Source organism: Piliocolobus tephrosceles, chromosome 2 (assembly GCF_002776525.5).
Source record: "Piliocolobus tephrosceles isolate RC106 chromosome 2, ASM277652v3, whole genome shotgun sequence".
NCBI lineage: Eukaryota > Metazoa > Chordata > Mammalia > Primates > Cercopithecidae > Piliocolobus > Piliocolobus tephrosceles.
The window spans coordinates 137057634-137069745 of record NC_045435.1 but is presented as its reverse complement, the minus strand read 5'-3'; the positions used below and the strand labels follow the sequence as shown (position 1 = coordinate 137069745).

The 12112-nt window shown below is 34.6% G+C and overlaps 1 protein-coding gene across 1 annotated transcript in view; it reads right to left on the bottom strand.

Moving 5' to 3' along the window:
* The window catches only part of GADL1 (glutamate decarboxylase like 1), a 137936-nt gene that overhangs the window by 92858 nt on the left and 32966 nt on the right, over nucleotides 1–12112 (bottom strand). The window lies entirely within an intron of this gene.

The window sequence follows — 12112 nt, the reverse complement described above, 5'->3', positions numbered from 1 at the left end:
TGTTATCCTTTCATTTACAGGGAGATTCTATTCTTTCTTGGTGCCCTGGGTTTACACTTATACTTAAGAATTGCTTTCTCTTCAGAGAGGCCTCTTCCCTCCCCAACTCTGAAGCCTGTTTATCTACTTGGGAAAGAGGGTGTGAATTAAAAATGGTTTTTTGTATAAGATATCCTTCCAAGAATAACTATGGAGTGTAAAAGGTAAAAATTTGTCACTCTATCTCTGGTTTCATTCTGATCATTATCTGAGTACAATAAAAACCAGAATTTCATAACACATCTTAAGCACTTGGGAGATTAAAATCACTATTATAAATCAGTCTTTGCTCAGAATAAACTAACATGGTTATTATAGATTAATTGGAAAATAATTTAGAGGAGAACACTCCAAAATGGAACTTAAGGAGCTGAGCCAAAACTGTCCTCAAATGTAAAACAGCATTCTTACAGAACAAAAACATAAATCAGGAGAAATAGAATATTAATTACATAAATGTAATAAGGACATGAAAAATGCAAAAAGTGATTCCTCATGGAGAGAAAAATAAGTAATCAGGGAAAATTTTTTAATTAAAAATCAAGATTTCAGGCAGGAATACAAGACAAAAATGAGATAAAAATAAAGACATGGCATAAATTATGCTAAGATCTTTGAAAATCTTAGCAAAATATATTTGAGAAAATATTGAACTCAACTACAGCAGAAAATTAATAGTTCAATGAAAATTTAAAAACTGAACACACAAAGAATCATCCACCCCAAAACTACTGAGCAAGAGTTTTATTACATTTCCTGAACATTTCTAAAAACCGATGCCTGTTATTGAAATTTTTTTTAAAAAAGACATTTTAAAACTGTCCTCAAAATACTATCCAACCAAGATAAAACACAAAGAATAGATTGTGATCACATGTACATGGAGGCAAAAATCATCCACTATAATATATTAAAATAATTTAGTGTAATAAAATGAGGTGAATCAGTAATATAGAAAATCTATTAACATAAATTTAATTTTGTTTAAGGAGTAAATTGATAGAATTGCCTTATTTGATAATAGAAAGATATATGGTAAAACTCAATACTAGATAATTTCTCAATATTAAGCATATATAAGTTAAGGCAACTTCAATAAAATTACAAAGACAAGAATGTCTTCTGTTTACTCTTACTGAACATATTTTTGAAAATTCTATAAGTGCATTATAATTGTAACCAATATGAAGCTTAGATATTAGAATAAAATGACAATTTATACTGATATTCTCTTGCATTTCTAAGAATATGATTATAACTTAAAATCTCTCAGAACCAATTAGCTAGCGATTTGGTAAAGTAGTTAAATAAATATAAGTAAATATTTCAAAAGTTTTTCTTACATCAGCCTTAGCAGTTAGAAGGTTTAAAAAACAAAATATATAATAATATAAAATGTATAAATAATCCTAGCAAAACATATGCAGGGTCCTCTATTAGAAAAGCCATTACAACTGAAATACTTACAGGTAAACTGATGTCTTTTTTTTTTCTTTTTTTTTTTATACACAGGCAAGAGGGGGAAGAAGTAGATATGAAACTTCTCATGAATTGATCCTTGCTAAAAACCATGAGATGGGTTCATGGAAGTTCATCTCTACTTTTGTACATATTTGAAATTTATAACAAAGTTAAAAAGAACCTTTGTGTGAAATAAATGAGATCTGAATGAATATTACTAGGTTGGAAGGCTAAAATCATACAAAGATGTTAAGTCTTCTGAAATTAACGTGTAGGTTTAATATAAACCTTAGAAAAACTCCCCAGTGGAAGTTTTTTAAACTTAAGTTTTTGAAAACTGTTTGGAAGAATGAATAAAAAGTCATTTTGTAAAAGTGAATATAGACTTACTCTACTAGATGAAATATATTCTGAAGCTATAATGATTACAGCAAGATGGACTTGCAAAACAATCAACAGCCATTTGATCCAATGAATGGGATTATTTCAGAAATGTAATATCAAGTTATATTCATGCCTTACCCAGTCTTCTGACCCTTACTTAAAATTCCTCTACTTTTCTCCTCCAGTTTATGCACTAATGCTGTTTTTACAAATTATTTTCATTTTGGACTATTTCACATTTCCTCTAGTTGATATGCAGGTTTTGTACAATATTGGGTTTCATTTGGTACATATAATGGGATAATTTGCTCATACGAAAATCTGGTATCACTTGGAGACTTTCTCTATAGATGAATAGTTAATGTGTGTCACAAAAAGATGACAAAATTCCACAAGAAAAATTAGATGGCTGGATGATATTTCCAAATACCAATATCTCCTAATTGAACAAGACAGGTTTAGCTTCCCATGTTTCTGACAGTCACTGATTACCCCAGTAACTACAGTTGTAAGAAGTATCTGGATGGGGGAGGAGGTGTTGCAAATTTTGTAATAGGAAGAAAGCTTCTAAAAACATATGCAGACTTTCATGTAATGCACACCTCTGAACTTGGCTGAAGGTGCTGAATTAGTTGCTTTCGTGGTAATGATGGCCGTGAATAAAGAAATATTCTCAAGCTTCTTTAAACCCAAGGACACTTTTTTTTTAGATCATAAGAAGGGGTAGAAGTAAAGAAAGCAAGATGCTGGTTATATAAGCAAAATATATTAATTTATACTTAGCATAGACATATTAACATGCATCTCAAGAAAATTTTAAATGATTTAATATTGGCTGGTGTTTTACAAGTAATTTTTGTGTTCTTAATTATGCTTGACTCTGTTTGATAGTGTGATCATATATTACTTTTAAAATATGGAAAGAAAATACCAGTAACTGATATTTTAAGTCATCTCTGCTGCAACAGTTTCAGCCTTTTCAGCAGTGTTCTCTTATCTACATTCTCCAACTCCTTTTTAACCATTACATAACTAAAGAATAGCATATGTTAATTGTTTGCTTAAAATGTTTTTCTTATTAACCTTTGAGTTAACTTAGGGTAGGGAGCATGTCTTATTCACTGAACATATAGTAGTCTCGACATATTTTCAGGTTGAATGAAAGACTGAATAAACAAATGCTTATTTCCAGTGGCAGTACTGAACAGCTGCTAATTACTAAAAATCCAAAATGTGGTACATATCAATTCTAATAAAGGAATAGATGAATTAGAGTCCCTCCCACTGAAGACAGCCAGGAATCCTGGAACAAAATATAAAAACTGCATCTAATGAAAAGCCTAGCAGACCTCCACAAGACAGGGATAAACTGCTGGAGGTACAAAGGGGGGGAAAGGGAACTCAAGGAGGTAACCTAGAGACGTTCCTACTCCAGGACATTTTCAGAGTTGGGGAGGACAGTCAAGACAAGAACCAGAATGGTGAGAAGGGAGGGAACAAACATTGAGGTCTATGTCCACCAAGTTTGGAGACCTGGAGTGTTATCAATTCTTACCACCAGATATCCTAAAGGGTTCAGGAAACAAAATTCAAAAGTGTTCATTGTCTTTAATGCCAAGAAAGAAATCCCTTTTCTTGTTTGGGACCCAAAGGTCTCCACCATGAAATGGATGTGCAGGCTATACCTCGAAGATCCAGAAAAAATGTCAAACATTGGTCCTAAACTGCCAGTTCCCTCAGATGCTCATAAAAATGAAAATAGAGGTTCCATTTTTATAAAGATAGATCACTTCAGGTCTCAAATTATTCCTAAGGGTAACATTTCAAATAAAATATTAAGCCATCAAGGATTATAAGGTAGCTCTCTAGACAATTATGAGAGCCAGGAATCACAGACACAAGAAATAATGGTAATAACACCAAAGGGAAACTAGATATTGAAGTTAACAAAAGAGATGGTAAATATACTTAGTGTTCAAGCAGATAAAAACTAATCTTAGAAACATCAAGAACCTAGAGAAGACAGTATATAGGTGAAAAGAATCCATTAGAAATTATAAAGCTAGAAAGACAATATCAAAATAGCTTTAGCAGCAGATTAGCTAAAATTAGAGAATTTCAAGATAGGTCAGAAGAAACTGTACACAATGAAACATGGAAAGACAATTATGGAACATATAAAATAGAAGAAAAAAAAGGAACAGGCTTAATATATATTTAATTGATGTGCCGGAAAAGGAGAGAGAAATGGAAGCAAAAAATTAACTCCCTGAAATATTTTGGCCATCAAACAACAAATCTAGAAAGCTTAATTGGAATTATCAGGTATGTTTTAAGATATCTTCCTTGGAAACAACCAATATGACCACTACAATTGTACAAAGAAAAACAAATAGAATGATTTATTCCAAGAACTCAAAAGGGCCTCAAGTATCTTATCAGAGTTGTGGTAAAAGAGAAGGCCTTAACTAGCACAGGAACAGAAAACCAAACACCATAAGTTTTCCCTCATAAGTGGGAGAGAAACAATGAAAATACATGGACACAGGGAGGGGAACATCACACACCAGGGCCTGTCCCTGGGTGGAGGACAAGGGGAGGGGAGAACATTACCTAATGCATGCGAGACTTAAAACCTAGATGACAGGTTGACAGGTGCAGCAAGCCACCATGGCACATGTGTACCTATGTAACAAACCTGTATGCTTAGCACACATATCCCAGAACTTAAAAAGAGAAGGCCTTGTTGCCACGAGTTAATAGTAAAATAAAAGGCAAAAAGGCAGATACTTGCAATCCTTTAAAAACAGTAAAACCAAATTCTAGCCTACCCGAGGCAGGTGTAGCGTGCTTAGTATGGCATAAATTTTTCTATTACGTTCATTCCAGGCTTCCTTTTATTCCCTTAATCTTATGTTTCTTCCTTTCTTAGATTTTAGTTTATATAATCTTTCTATGCTGTGGAACCCTAATCAGTTTTGTTTCAAGCTGAGATGGAAAAAAAAGTGTGTAAATAGAATCCTCTCTCTGGGATATTTTTCAACTGCTGGTCTTTTATCAAATGAAAAAAGGACACAAAGGCAGAATTTCATATTTTTCTTTCTGGTCGTTTTTTAGCAAATCTGAAGTCCTCTGTGATGACTGGCAGAGAAGCAAAGATTTGAGTTCCACAATGAAACAGGCTGACTGCCAAGATGAGTGAATTCGTTACCTGGAAGGGTGTTAGAGAGATTCCTACACCCTCAGGGTTCTGCAGAAACAGGCAGAAAATATAAAATCCAATAATGGGCAAAACCCCAACTCATCTAAGCCAAACTGACAAAATAAATGTAGCTTAATCAGTAAGACCAGGTGGCAGTCACCCAAGAGTTTTGAAGGAACTCAAGGATGAAATTGGGAGACCGTTGGCCGAGATGCTGCATCCAACATTACAGACAGCCATTTGCAGCGAACTGGCAGATTGTGAATGTCATTCTGTTCATTAGAAGGGGTCAAGAGAGGACCCAGGGAGCCTTAGAAAAGCAAGTGTCTCTTCTACTTGTCCAGTCTCCAATAAAAGACAGCATCATTAGATACTAAAACAAAAATAACTTCCTAGGGGAAATACAATATGGTTTCTGAAAAAGGAAACCATGAGTCACTGGTTTATTATTGGTCTCTAAGGCATGTAGGTAAAAGGCCAAATGTTGGCACAACCCAGAGTCAAGATTTTTAAAGTGCCAACATGGGATGGGATGAGAGGGAGGTAATGGCTACATCAAGCCATGTGGATGAGACAAATGATTTCCATACCCCTTCAAAACAATTCCTATATATTAGCGAGAAGGGACATGCTTTGAGACTTGAAAGATCAGGATGCATGATGAAGGGCGTATTACTCCACACTGTGGGTAAAAAACTTAAAACACATTGCCATTTGGTGGTATTGGAAATAGATACAGACTTAGTCACTTCAGGAAACATTTTTTTGAGAATTAGCTGAGGCTTGGGTTTTATACTCAGTAGTGGAGCAATAGTGGTGAGTGAGACCCATTCTGTCCTCAAGTAGCTCTCAGTGTACTACACAGATGATTCTAAGAACTGTGGTGCCCAGTTCAAGCCCTGCATTAGGACCGGTACACATTTATGACTAGACGGTAACTGATGATTGAGATCAGGTAGTACAATCACAATTACATAATAACACATCTCTTGGGGCCACAGTCAGCAATAGAAGCAATATTCTGAGCTGTATGGGTCAAGGATCTAAAGCAAAATGCAAATTCTCTTGTTAAAACGAATGGCAATGGTAATACCAACAAATAAATCCTAAAAATGTTATTGGTTTGGTGGAGAAATAGATAATGGATTCTTAACACAGGAGGTTCTAACATTATCCCTTTACCTTTTAGAGAAGGAAAGCAGAAATGACAGAGGTGTTTGTGATTACTGATGAAATCATGTTTTTTAATGTGATGCATCTGCAAAACTTCATGGAAAGAAAATTACCTGTTGCTTATTATAAGTTTTAAAATACAGGAATTAAAAAGAGTATTTACCAATCAGGAAATCAATGAGTTCTCTGTGTTTGATTCTCAACCTTGCCGAAAGGTCTGGGAAGAATTTTCTGAGCTCAAGCAAGAACAGCCCAGACACAGAGAATGATTATGGCAGCATGAAGCACAAGAGATTGATATCTCCCCTACAAGTCAAATGTTTCTCCTTTCTAATCAGTTTTAAACACCTACCTTCCCCATTTTCTGCTGCATTAGCTGGTAGGCTGTCATCCTAAATAAATTTACAATGTACCTGTACAGAAAAAGTGTGAGTGTTCTCTGGCAGGAGAGAAAAAATTTCTTTGATCAGATTGTTCAGTATTTTGAAACCATCTAATGGCATTTCCATAGGAATTCTGTGAAGAAAAGCAAGAGCTAGGAAAGAAATCCCCACAAAACCAGATTCAGTTTGTTCTACTTTCTCTGATTTAAAAGAAAAATGTATTTTCTTTCTTTCTTTACTTGCACACTTTTTAACGGGCATGTAATAATTGTCATTTGTAATATCAATCATTCAGAACAGAAATGAAAATGGGGCTAAGTAACCTTCTCAGTTATATTTTCCAGCAAAAATTCTGTCTTTTCCTGGCAACCACTCTGGGAAATGACATTAGTCTCCTTTTTTTCTTTACATTGCAGTGTGTGGCTCAGCACATCCTCAATAACTGTGTTGAATGACTATCCCACTCTTCTTTTTTTTGCTACTCCTTCTCCAAAAATAAAAGTGGGGGGGCGGGGAGGGTCTATATTCCGAGCCTCCTCTAGAATGAAGATGAAAGGAAAGGAAAAGCCTTGCAAGCTTATCTCCAAGGCCTCATATTTAAAACCTAGGTAATTTACAATTGCGTGTCAATACACTGAGCCAAAGAAGATCCCTGAGAAGGAGGTATAAAATGTCAAGAGATAAAATTAGAAGGAAAATGTTTGCATCTGTGTCAGTAAGTGTACAAATGTCTGCCTATCAAATTGACAAAACTATGCCTGTGATGTCAAAGGTTAGAACAAAAACATATGCATACACACACACACACACACACACACACACACACACTGGTAATGAGAATGTAAATGCTTTTGAAGAAAGATTAGGAAACCTGTATTTAAAAAGCATTATGAAAGCTAGATACTGCTCTTCCACTTCTAGGGATTTATGCTAAAGTAAGACTCAAGTTTGTGCAAAAAGATTTAGTCTCAAAGATGGTAACCAAATTTGTAATAGACAAAAATTAAAATCATCTGATTGGTCAGCAATAAGAGGTTGGCCAAGTTAATTATGATACATCAAAATGATAGGACTTTCTGCAGCTATTAAAATTGTAATAGCATCCATATTGACATGAAACAGTTTTCATAATTTCGTTAAATAGAAAATGCATGCTAAAAGCAAAGATATACTGCAAATTTTTTAGATGAAGGATGGTGTGCACACATTTAAATGTAGGTATACATTGGGAAATCCATAAAAGGCATCTTCAGATATCAGTATTCTGTGTTGCTTTTCATTCAACTTTCTTTTTATATGAATTTTCAGACTCATTGGATGATGAACATGAGTTACTTCTGAAATAATAGTAAAAATGAACATGATTTTTAAAAATCCATACTGTCAACATAGTCTTTCTAAAAAAAGTAAAGAAAAATTCACTTGAGTTTTCTGTAGCAGCTAGGTTCAACAGAAAAGCATTGTGAGTTCAAATGGAATGATAATGGTAGGTAGAAATAAAGAGGAATCATTTATACTTAAAATGCCATCTGATTAGCATGTTTCATGTTCTCATACCTGCTGGGGTTTTTTTTTTTTTGAACTAAAAAATCTGTCTCATAAACACTAAAAATCAAAAAGCTGATACTGAGATTTTTCTCCATCTATGTAACTGATTCTTAGAATATATTGCCTTTTATTTTAGATCAAAGCATGAAAACTGTCTTTGATCCAAAACAGCCATGCAAATCCCGCATTTACCTCTGAAGTCAACCTATTTATAATCAGATTTTTTTTTAAATCCCTGATTTTCTTTTTATCCCCGTGATTCAAAGGGGGTTAGAGATAGTACAACTTTGAGAGCAACAGCTGTGCTTTGTTCCTGAAGCAGTCCTATTTACTAACACAGGAAATCAAAAATGCAAAAGCTACCAGTCAATCAGGAAAACAGCATTGTGGATGTCAGAGCTTTGTAGGTACAAATGCCTGAACAGCAGTGTATTTACTAAGTAATTTACTGTCTTTTAAACTAGAGTTATCCTCTTACATCAACAGAAGAAGTACCAATTAAAATCACTATTCACCAATTATTGTCCTAACACAAGCCTTGTGTTAGGACCTAAGCAATAGAGCTCATCAACTACAATTTTAATCATTGTATCTTGGAGTTCTCAAAAGGAATAATTTGGGGCGAGGGAAAAATTCAAATTCTTAGTTACTGCTGACATGAAGGCAGATATTTCTGAGGATGATTAATGTATTTAATTAGCCATTCAGTTTTTAAATACTAGATTTTTTTTCCCTTTTCAGTGAATACTTGCTAGGCACTGACAACGAAATGGTGAATATGATAGTCTTTCTCCTCATGCAGCTTACCTTCTAGTGGGAGAGAATGATATTACATGAGAAGTCATAATTACAAATAGTAACTATAAGCACTTTAAAGGAGGGAAACAGTCTTAGAAACAACACTGGGGAGGTGTCAGTTTATCTTGGTAAGTCTGGGGACTCTTGTCATACTTGTTACGCTTTTCTTTTGTCAATGTCTTTTGTTATAGGAAAGTCAGCCATGAACCTTGCAATGGGTAAGGCAAAGAGATGACTTTTTCTCTCCTACATATTCTTCTCTGTTTGGTTAGCATCACTCTTTTGTGGTCTTCCCACCATCTCCCTGGCCATTCTGACTCAGCCTTCATGGAGAAACCTTCCTCCTCTATCTAATCTCTAAATGCTAAAGTTTTTCAGGGCTAAGTTCTAGACCTTATTTTCTTCTAATTCCAAGGATCCTCCCAAGGCATCTAACCCATTCCTATGACTTCACATGTCATCTATGTGTCAACAATTCTGTAATAGACTTTACCATACAGACTTCTTAGATTTGGGTCCATATGTCAACCTCCTATGTGACTTCCTCACTTGAATACCTCAGAAGAACCTCACATTTAGTGTGAGCAACACTGAAAGGTGTTTCACTCTCAACTCGTCTCCTCCAGTGATCTTCATCTCCCTAAATAGAATCATTCATTCAGTTGCTGTATCCTGGTTACTGATACTGCAACTGAATGAATGATTCTATTTAGGGAGATGGACACAACACCTGTTTCTCTCTCATCTCCCATAATAATTGATAATGAATTGAGAATCAATAGTTGATATTTCAGCCCTAAATTGACAGCTAAAATGTATACTAAATTTCACATTTTCCCATCTCTCTTGCCATCAACTCTGGCATAGGATATTACAAGCCTTTTTTTAGTCTTTTATCTATTCTTGTTCCCCTCCAATTCATTGTCCTAAATGAAAATATTTTCCAATAACTTTTAGTTATTCTATTGTTCTGAAGATCAAGTCTAAAATCACCACAATAGTCTCTAAGACCCTTCATGATCTACCCACTGCTTGATCCTTTAGTCTCATATTATGTCAGTCTTCACATTATTCTCTATGCCTCAGCCAAAATAGGCTTTCTTTTTCAGTTTTTTAATTTTTTTTAAAAGGACATTCTTAAAGAATTTTTACATGATGTTCCTTCCACCTGGAACATCATAGATCTCCCTACTGTGTATTACTGAAGTAACATGCTCTTCTCTATATCAGACAAGGGTGCATTTGGCTGCAACTAACTGTACCCAATGGAGATGGTTTCAGTAGTAAGAACATTTAATTTTAACCAGTGATATCACAAAATCTGAAAGGAGTCACGTTTTGGGGGTGCAACATTTCAAAATTACCCCAATCCAAGACTTTTCCTTTGTTTCTGTCATTCTGTGCATATTAATTTTTTAAATTTAGGGTAATTGCTTTATGGTAACTACCCATATATCAAGTCTGATGCAACTGCATTCAAGGTAGAAAAATGTGAGAAGAATGCTTTCGTATAAAATTCTCAAGGTCCTCATCACATTTTCCTACATCACATTAGACATATCTACGTCATAAGGAAACTGCAGGGGAGGCTAGTTAGGTGAATATTGGGAGATGGGCAAGAAGAGAAGGAGGCTGGAATGCCTGTTGATTTTTACAATCAACGGAGTCTGACATTTGTTGGTGCACTTATCAAAATAGCAGTTAAAAAATTAAATATCTGCATTTTGTTCATTGTCTTCTCTGAGATTATAAGCTTTTTGTCTCTGGAATATGTCTGATTCAAGGCTATAAGAGCCTAGAATCGCACAGTGTCTAGCCTACACAAATCATTTATGCTGGTTGATGGAATGAATTAATGATATGGAAGAGAGAATAACAGGCAGAAACCAGGTACAAAAGAGATAGAAAACTGCCAACACAAAGCTTAAACTGATTGCCATATCTCATATCTCATGGTTCAGCTTTCTATTCCATTTAAATTGAAAACAGTCTTTTCATTTAAAAAAAAAAAATCAGGTAACTTTCTGAAAGTGCTCAGTTCTTTGCAAAATGAATAGAATTCCCCTAACCTCTTAATTCATGCCATGAAAATAGACGTGGTTACTATTGTCACTAAGATCCAGGAATGAATTTTTTTTCAAAAAACAATAAAACCCTGTTAAGGAGTTACATGATCCAGAAAAATTTAAATTGGCTCAAGTACATAAACGTAATTCGGTTGTTGGCTAAATTACTCAAATATTTAACAAGAAAAGTGTATGAAAGCTAGAAAGTTATTTAAGAGTAGTCATAAAATTTTTAGTCTAAGTTCCCCACTCCTTAGCGTATCACACCAACAGATAAGTTTGTCATTCATATTGTCTGATTTAGGTAGAAAGCACATGTAAAATACCTCACTCATTAAGGATGCTTTTGATATATTTTTGTTCTTACACCTAGACCAAAAGAAAACTTGGGTAAATTCCTATCTCTGTACCATCCTAAATGTGTACCTATGGGCAAGTCGATTATGTTCTTTGGTTCACAATCAATATAGTAATCTTAAACTACCTTTCAGTTACAAATACGGTCACACCAGAATTTTAAAACTTAAATTTAAAAATTAAATGGTATTGAATACATTCAACTATATCCAACCTAATAAAACATGAAGGAACTGATTCATATTTCTGGTGGTGTCTATTTCTATAGAAGCAAAACCTGTTCCTAGTTTCTGATGGACATTCTGTTTGATCATGTCAAAATGCACTAGGGCACTAGCATATAAATATCACAATTTCTTTACAAAGTTGTAAATAGCTACACATGCAAGACTAGGTTTCAAGTTTTAAAAATAGTTTTCATTTGAAATAAAATTCCTTAAAAACAGAAAATGACTTTAACATTGGCAAAGGGAGTCCCCTAAGAAAAAAATGTAAACAGATGGCTGAGAAAGATCACCCACATGCTGAACACAGATCTTGAGGAGGCATTTCTAAGAATGAAGTAGCACTTCCCAGCCTGGGCCACTTCCCACAAGGATCCTTATTTAACCCATGGAAAACACAGAGTTTATACCTCCGGCCAACAGGAGCCTCAACTTTTTTCCCACTTGCCTCACAGTTATCCAGACAAGTTTCCAACT